We start from the raw sequence: 8,214 nt of genomic DNA, 5'->3' as shown, positions 1-8,214 counted from the left end.
ATATATATATATATATATATCCATATCCTTTTGCAGTTGACCCCAGAAAAAGTACCTAAGGGGGGGAAATCCTTTTTATTACTATCAGAAACCAGACCAGGAATTGGATGTTGTCTTGGTCTAAATGATTATGGTACTAAGGCTATTTATTCCTTGATATTTTTGAATTGTGAAATATTTTGTACTAAGCTTTTCATTCTTCTGCCATTTTAAGTATTATGAAATGGATTTTTAAGTTTTTTCAGGTAGACCCTAAAAGCTGTCTTGGTAGTTTCTTTGCTGTGAGTATTTTGCTGAAACGGGGCTGTTTAGACAAGTTGGAGTAGCAGTACTCATACGGGCTTTGAAAGTTTCTCTCTGATGCAACAAATCCCACCATTTAAATTAAAGGAGCTAATTTTCCAAAAAAGAATTAGTTCTGCTGAATAGATTTCATATTAACCTCTGCAAAATATATTTGAATAATGAAAATGAGTCTATTTTAAGAACTTCATTTCTTTAGTTTTTTAGGACAACTGTTCAAAAAATCTGAGATGGAGAATTTTCTTTGGGAAAACTCTGGGTTGAGGAGGGAAATCAAACTGGAGCCATTATGAAGGTCAGGGAATGGGATTGGGTATCTTGGCAAGAAAAGGACAGGGAATATACAAATCACACTTGAGCAAATAGTTATGAATGGGGCTCCTGTTTGTTTCCCAGGGAAGTTCCTGAAATATTGTATTTCTTTTTCAAGGAAAGAGAAGATGCTGGAAATCCTCTGGTGTGCTTACTTTTTCTGTCCTACCCCTGAAAATAAACAAAGCGAGAAAAGCCTTCCCTCAGTGATGGACTTATTTAGAAATATTATATTCAAAGAGCTCTTTATATCAGCCAAGCTGTTCTTTGTGTTAGCGAGTCTGGGACAGTTTCATATGTGTCCTGGAAGAGAAACAAAACACGGGTGTGATTCCTTTTGTGTCCATGCTTACAACTCAGATACCAAAAAGACACACAAGTCTCAAGCTCTGGCCTTCCCTAGTATGGAGGTAGAGAATTAGATTTGAAAGGAGAAATGCTTCAAATGTTGAAGCAAGTGAGAGCGGTGAATAGGGGTTTACCTAACACCGAGTATTTGTGACTACTTTAAGAAAATGAATCTTATGACTGGGGAACGCTTTGGAGAATCCATTGGATTTCTTCTACAGGCTTGGACCTCACTGTCTTTTTTCCGAAATATGCTGCTGATGGCTGTGCTCATAAAGGACTCTGATAGAAACTAGGAATTTGGAAGAAAATAGCTTTCTTGGTCATCAACCCATTGAGAGACTTGTTGAGGCTCTATAAAAAAGGTTAATGAAATACTAAGGAATTCTTTTTTTTTAAGATTTTATTTATTTATTTGACACGGAGAGAGAGACAGCGAGAGAGAGAACACAAGCAGGGGGAGCAGGAGAGGGAGAAGCAGGCTCTCCGCCGAGCAGGGAGCCCAATGTGGGGCTCGATCCCAGGACCCTGGGCCAAAGGCAGACGTTTAACGACTGAGCCACCCAGGTGCTAATACTAAGGAATTCTTAATGGCATTTTCAAAACTTAAATAGCTTTTCTATTTCCATGGCATTTCCCCCTTCCTCCTTGTTCTCTTGCTGGCTCTGATGTCACCTTGGCCATCCAGTGAAACAAGATGAAGTGCAAGGTTGCTCCACACAGTGGCTAGCAGGCTGGTGAGGCAGGGGTACCGCTGAGTTGAGAACAGGGGCCCTTCTCAGGGTCTGACTCCGGGCGAGGGGAGGAGGGCCTGCCTCTGAGGAGTGGCCTGTTTGGACCTGCCTTCCAATTAGCTTGCTTTGGGAGCCATATGCCACAGAAATCCAGGCCCTTTTTGACAGCCCAGGGTTTGTCCCCTTCAGGTATATATCAACAATAAGGAGATGGAGTCCCCCCTGAGGAGAACACGTCTTCAGAGTTAGCCATCGGGGGATAACCTCAAATAAGATTTGGTCTTAATGGGGTGCATCCATGGCACAAGAGGAGGTGGGGTACCAGCCAGCCCAGCCTGCCAGGGTGTGACGCTTGCGGCCAGGCCCTCAGGGGCAGTGTTGGTGCTGAGGTCCAGCTGGGCAGTAATCGGGGATTGTGTTGTGGAACTGGAGTAGAAGGGTCAGATACTAAGGATGTAAAGGGAGAAGCCACAGGGTTTGGCAGGGTACTAGATTTGAGGGACAGAGGACACTGGGAAGTCAGATGCTCTGGGACAGATCCAGGGTTCACCTACCTGACTCAGCCACACATATTGTACCGCCTCTGTCAGGCGAGCCTGGGGTTGGAACACGTAGTTGAGAGACTTCTTTGGTTGCACATATTTTGTGTCCCAGCCTTGGGTGTATATTGGGCAAGTGCCAGTCAGGTGTGATCTGACAGATCAGAGCTTAACTTTTCAGAGTGCTGGTATTTTTAAATATAAACCATCAATACTAATCATCTCCAGCCAAAGAGAAGTTGAGCAATTGATATTTGATCCCAAAGTTTCTATTTGTTTCTCAGGCTCTTTGAAGTTGGAGAGCTGGGACAGGTTAGGAATTTTCCATGGTCTCAAACATACTTTACTATAAGGGTTATCAGTTGAGTGTCCACTCACCAGGCACAGTCCCCAAAGCACTCAACTTACAAAGGGTTATATCCCCATTTTATACATGGAGGAAACAAGTCCTGGAAAAACTTAAGGAATTTTTCCAAGGTCACAGCAAATAGGTGAGATAAACAGTATTCCAACCCAGGTCTGTCTGCTTTCAAAGACTGTGCTTAAAAACTAAGCATTTCCTTATTTCTTAGTGTGTTTTAATCATGTCTTTATTATAAGTTCAGAACTGTTTGATTTTGGTGGTCTTGGTTTTTAGATTCTGTATAGACTAGCTTTCTTCTAGGTCTTGATGAGCTTTTACTACTGGGGCTTTGATGGAATTAGCACATATGACCAGCCATTGTGTTGCTGTTTTGGTTTTTTTTTTTTTTTAATTTTCTTTCCCTTTCTCCTCCCTACCCCCCCCCCCTTAACCTTTTCTTTTGCTTGCTTGCTTGCTTTTTTGCTGTTTGTTTGTTTTTTTTTTCTTAACATATAATGTATTATTGGTTACATGGGTCCCGGTCTGTGCTTCAACAGTCTTACATAATACACAGTGCTCACCACATCACATACCCTCCCCAATGTTTCTGTTTTGTTTTAACTAGTACTTCGACTGGTAGTTCTGGGAAGAGTTTACCTCCCTCCCTTTCTTGTCTCTTATCTGTGTTCTAGTAGACTTCTTGAAGTTTTAGTAGGAATTGGCACTTTTCAGTGATATAGATTTTCTTCTCCTCTCACCCAAGCTAGTTCTGGTGCATCTTTGTTCTTGGTTGGGTCTGGATTCTACATTAATTTCATCAAAAAAACATTTTTTTTTTGGTTCTGCCACTACTAAAAATGACTTGAAAGAATACTTTGCCTTCTTGTTGAAACATCAAAAGGTACAAATAGCAAACACCGCTGAGGTCTCTTCCTTCCTGTAGGCACCTCCCCACCAGATGCTGCCTCATGCTGTGATGCTTATAATTCATAAAACAGTGTCATTATTCAAGGCCTTAGGGGAGGAGGGCTGGTAGGAGAAAACAGTTGTAGAAGTTTGCTAGAGATAATGTTTTCGTATCTTCCATTTGTAGAATTGTCTTCTGTTGCTTTTTTTGGTGTGAATACTTGTTATCCTCTAGCAGAGTACAAATTCTCCACTATGTATATGGGGACAATGAGTCTCAGAGCAGTTCATCAAGTCACTAATCCATGGTGGAGTTCCTGGTAGATGTGGGATCAGGATAAAGTCTCCTGGCTGTTTGACACCTGTTCTTTTGTCCCATGATTCCAACTCAGGTTGATTAGAAAAAGTATTAGTAGAAAGCTCAATGGTGAAAATATACAAAAATAAAAAAATTAAATTTAGGTTGTTTGGTAAATTTAATTTGAAGTTTTCTTTTAGTTATATATTGAATTCATAGTGTGAGGAAGTTAGCCATTTGTCCACTTTTTATCATTTATATTTTGCTGAGAAACTTGAGCCCATTTAGGTGCTAGAACAGGAATTCAAGAATCCAGTTCTAGTCACTTCTATACCCTCCTCATTTAGTCTTGCTTGGCTTAAATGGTCATTGATTTTTCTTCCTTTCACAGAATTAGCAATACAGTTGTTCCTGCCTCAAAGATTTCACGGGGCAGAAGTTGAAGCAGCCACATCACCCGAGTGAGAGGGTGACTTTGGAAAGTGATGCTCAAATTCAGTTGTCTCCTGCATCAGGATCACAGGATCACAAATACAGGCTTCTGAGGTTTACTCCAGACCCTATAAATCCATCTCTAAGAAGTGGGGCTCTGGGGTCTGTATTTTTTTTTAAGATTTTATTTATTTTGAGGTCTGTATTTTAACAAATGCACACTGAAGTTAGAGAATCACTCTCTCAAGAGAGAAGAGACCAGCATCTAGGACTGATGCTGTCTCAGCAGCTCTGGCTCTCCCACCCGAGCTCCGATGAACCCAGACACCCCTTGCTGTGTGACCAGAGGGGGAGGGGCAGGGTATTGAGGGTGTCCTCTGCTGCAGTGAGAAGGATGGAGGAATGAAAACAGCTGCTGTAGAAAAAGTGATAGTATGTCAGCCAGGGTTGGGTAGGAGGCCTGGGAAGTTTTTAGAACTTTGGTTGGCTTTTGAGTTTTCCTCATGGAGCCAGTCAGCATATTCGTGTGAATTCTTCCAACAAGATGAGAGGAAATGAATGGGGCAGCTGGGCTCAGGGATTGGCATGTTGGCTCTGAGAAAGTCACAGAAAGAGGAACCTCAGGGTGTTAATGTGTGAGCATCACTGACATTGGATGGCCTTGAGGTCCCATCTTGATAAGGAAGCTTGTGAAGCCAGGATGGCTAAGATGGGGTTGGGGGGGCGGTAGGGAGAGCCAAGGAACTGCCTGTGATGAGGATGAAGGGCAGGACCCGTCAGAATAAGAAGTAGAGAAGGGGGTAAATGGAAAGCTACAGAGATTTGGAAGCCTACCTCTTACGGGGGGAGTATTTGGGGGTAATGAGAAGGTCCAAGGTGGGACTGACTCGTGTGTGGCCGAAGTGGAACGGAGGGGAAACCTTAGGATGAAGGAGGATGTCTTCAAACTGTGCTTTGGGTGTTCCCAAGGTCCTCCAACTTCTTGAAGCTTCTCCCAGCAGAGGTGAGCAGGGGAGGAACACAGTGACTGTGTTCTGAAGGTCAAGTTCTGAAGGTCAAGAGAAGAGCAGTGAAGTTGGGAAGTGAAACAGAAGTCAGGTGGAGGGAGAGGACTTGGAATAGAGGTGATAGGACATGCCCTGGAAGAACGTAAACTCAACTGGAAGGGTGATAAGGGACCCTTTCTTCCCTGGTCCTGTGAGTTAAGGAAATGGAGAGAACAACCATCCTGCTTTATGGGAAGTAGTATGATGAAGGAAAGGGCCGATTGCCGTCAAGACAAGCAGGTAGGGAAAGTGTAAACAAAAAGTTGAGAGTATAGGAGTATTACATTTTTAAAATGGGTCAGGAGTTCCAGAGGCACATCAGAAGGAGTTAGTCGATCTGGGGCGCATATAAGAGGACTGTTCAGTAGGACTTCGTGAAACAGATGAATGTATCCAAAAGAGTGCTGTGGGTCAACGCTTGTCAAAGTTACATGGGAGACTGAAACCGCTGAAAAACAAGGTTAGATTTATTTAACTATGATGGGTTCCTTAGAGATCTTCTGTTACTAATTTATTACTGTGACGTACACTTTAAGCAAGTGACTTTAAAATCCTGTGACCCAGAGTAAAACAGGTTTATATCATGACCCCAGATAGCTGTGTGATGATGTGTGCCTCTGTGTCAAACTAAACAACAAACATTCACAAAGCCACACTTAGCCTTTAATATATACAACACACCCTGACATTTACTGTTCTGTTCTAATACATTTTCTCAGAAAATGCTGGTCATGATCCATTGATTCATGATGCATGCAGCATCCCACCTGCTGCTGGACAGACGTGCGTCTACTGTCTTAAGCTTGCCGTGGTAATACTAGGTGCTGCTTCCTGGGCATCTCATGCCTGAAGAATATTCACTTTCTTTGTGTTGATCATAGTTAGAGCTTATTGTGTGATCAGGAAGAAGCCAAGAAGTCCTCTGTTTGGTCAGGGCATTCCTGCTTAAAATCTTTACTGGCTCCACACCTCCTACAGGTTTGGAATGTACCTCCTTAGCCTCGCACAAAGGTCTGCACTTGTCTTACCTGATGAAGTCTTCCTCCAGTTAATCATTCCCTCCTGTCCTTTTCCCACTGCACTTAGCAGAGTTGATGATAATTCTTAGTACATGTTGCCCTTCCCTAGCCATCAAGGAGCTCTTTGAGGTAGACTTTTTTCTCTCAGAATCCCCAGTGCCTCACCCAGGGCCTGGCACAGAATGGGTATTAGGTTGGTTTGGCAGAGCTAATGATGTAGGGATCTCAGAAGTCCTGCCTGCCGTTTCTTGTCCAGGGTGGTTTAGCCTAGAGGGGCCTTGTGAGGGGTGCTAATTCTCTTGATTGAATAGTTCTTGCTGATAATGGGTGGTTTTCACTTGTGAATTGTATGGGTCCCTTTGGGCAACACAGACCAGCCAACTGCTTTGGCATTTTATTGTGGAAATGGTGGTCCCAAAATGGCTATAGTCACGTTTCATATATACACTCCATTACCCACAATACTCAGTGGTGTTCATGCCATTCCTCTCATGGTTTTGGATAACGTAGGACCGGGAGCTGCTCACCTTTCCATTTTAGTGGGATACTTTGTCGAGTTGTGCTCTGTGTTTATGACGTAATGGAATAGGAATTTTAAAGGACCTCTGTGCAGATAATGCTGCCCACCCCTGACGATGCATTTTGCACAAATAAGTTGGAATAGGCTTTTTGTGGATCAGAACTGCCTACGGTCTAACATATACCAACAAGACAGATTCGAGGATGGATTAGCAAAGGTTCAGCAAACTTCAGTGGTACATGGGGATACACAGAAGTCCAGCGGCTAGGTCAGACAATGAAATAAATTGATTTATGTAGTGTAGACCTGTGCGTGTGTTTTGAGAAACTGTAGACAAAAACAGTAGATGGGATATTCTTTTCTTGTTCCTGATGTGCCTCCCAGGCTGGATATAAGAACAGAACATCCATATATAAGAATATAACACCCAGGATATAATAACAGAACAAAGGGAAAGTAGTCAGGCTTAATTGGGGGTGGCAGGAGGGGGGGCAGGCAGGAGTGACATTGTTTCTAGTAGTCCCCTGAACAAATCAACAGAAAAAAGTGCAGGTAGTTTTAATTTTATTTAGTCCAGTATATCCAAAATATAATTTCAATATATAATCACTGTATAAAACTATTGAGATAAATTCCTGTCTTTTTTCCCCCAGCACAACTCAACTCAGACAAGCTGCACTTGAAGTGTTTAATAGCCACAAGAAGTAGGGGGCTCCAACATGGTTGGGACAGGCCCTATATGCTGGATGCTTTAGTCTCTGGGGGCCTCCAAGGAACTTCTGACCATGCAAAGCAAAGAAAGGGTGCAGAGGTAGATGTGTTTGGTGTACATCAGAAGCAAAGTAAAGCTTTAAGAGAGTAGAAATGAAGAATTCACCAATGAGGTGAACTTGACTTTTTTCTCTCAATTTCCTTCCCACATTCACTTCTAGAACAGAAACTGAACTTGCCAAGATTCTTGAGGAAATAGTAAGTGATAGGCAGTGCATTCCCCTTTTCTGTTTTTAGCTCTACACACACCTGACTCACCTTTTTCAGAGATGAGCAGATTAATACCACTGCATCTTTGCGGGAGACGTTGTGATGGAGGCTGGGGATTCCAGCCACTTCATCCTCTGCTTCTGGTGGTTTCTTGCTCTGCTCATGAAGTTCAGTAACCAGAATAGACTCTGAGAAGGTAGTGATCAGGAAGTCACCTACTGACCAGCAGCCTCTGTGGGCATCAAATCCATGTCACTTTTGTCCTTTGCTCTTACCTACTAAAGGACTTAATGATGGACTATGACAAAATTGGCCATCGTATTTTGAGACATAATGCAGTTAAATGAAAACCTGTCCACAATGCTTAATTTTTACAAGGGTGGTGATGGAAAGAGAGGAGGTGGGTAGTACAGGCATAAGAAGTAAGTCAGCC

General features: G+C 42.8%; 1 protein-coding gene across 3 annotated transcripts in view; it reads left to right on the top strand.

The window, feature by feature from the left end:
* Nucleotides 1-8,214, top strand: part of IQGAP2 (IQ motif containing GTPase activating protein 2) — a 286,558-nt gene that overhangs the window by 58,111 nt on the left and 220,233 nt on the right. The window lies entirely within an intron of this gene.

The sequence above is a fragment of the Callorhinus ursinus genome, unplaced genomic scaffold (genome assembly GCF_003265705.2).
Source record: "Callorhinus ursinus isolate GAN/ISIS: 27379988/994484 unplaced genomic scaffold, GSC_fseal_2.0 scaffold23, whole genome shotgun sequence".
Classification (NCBI taxonomy): domain Eukaryota; kingdom Metazoa; phylum Chordata; class Mammalia; order Carnivora; family Otariidae; genus Callorhinus; species Callorhinus ursinus.
Note: the sequence above shows the minus strand (reverse complement) of the source record. Positions and strands in the feature narration are given on the sequence as shown.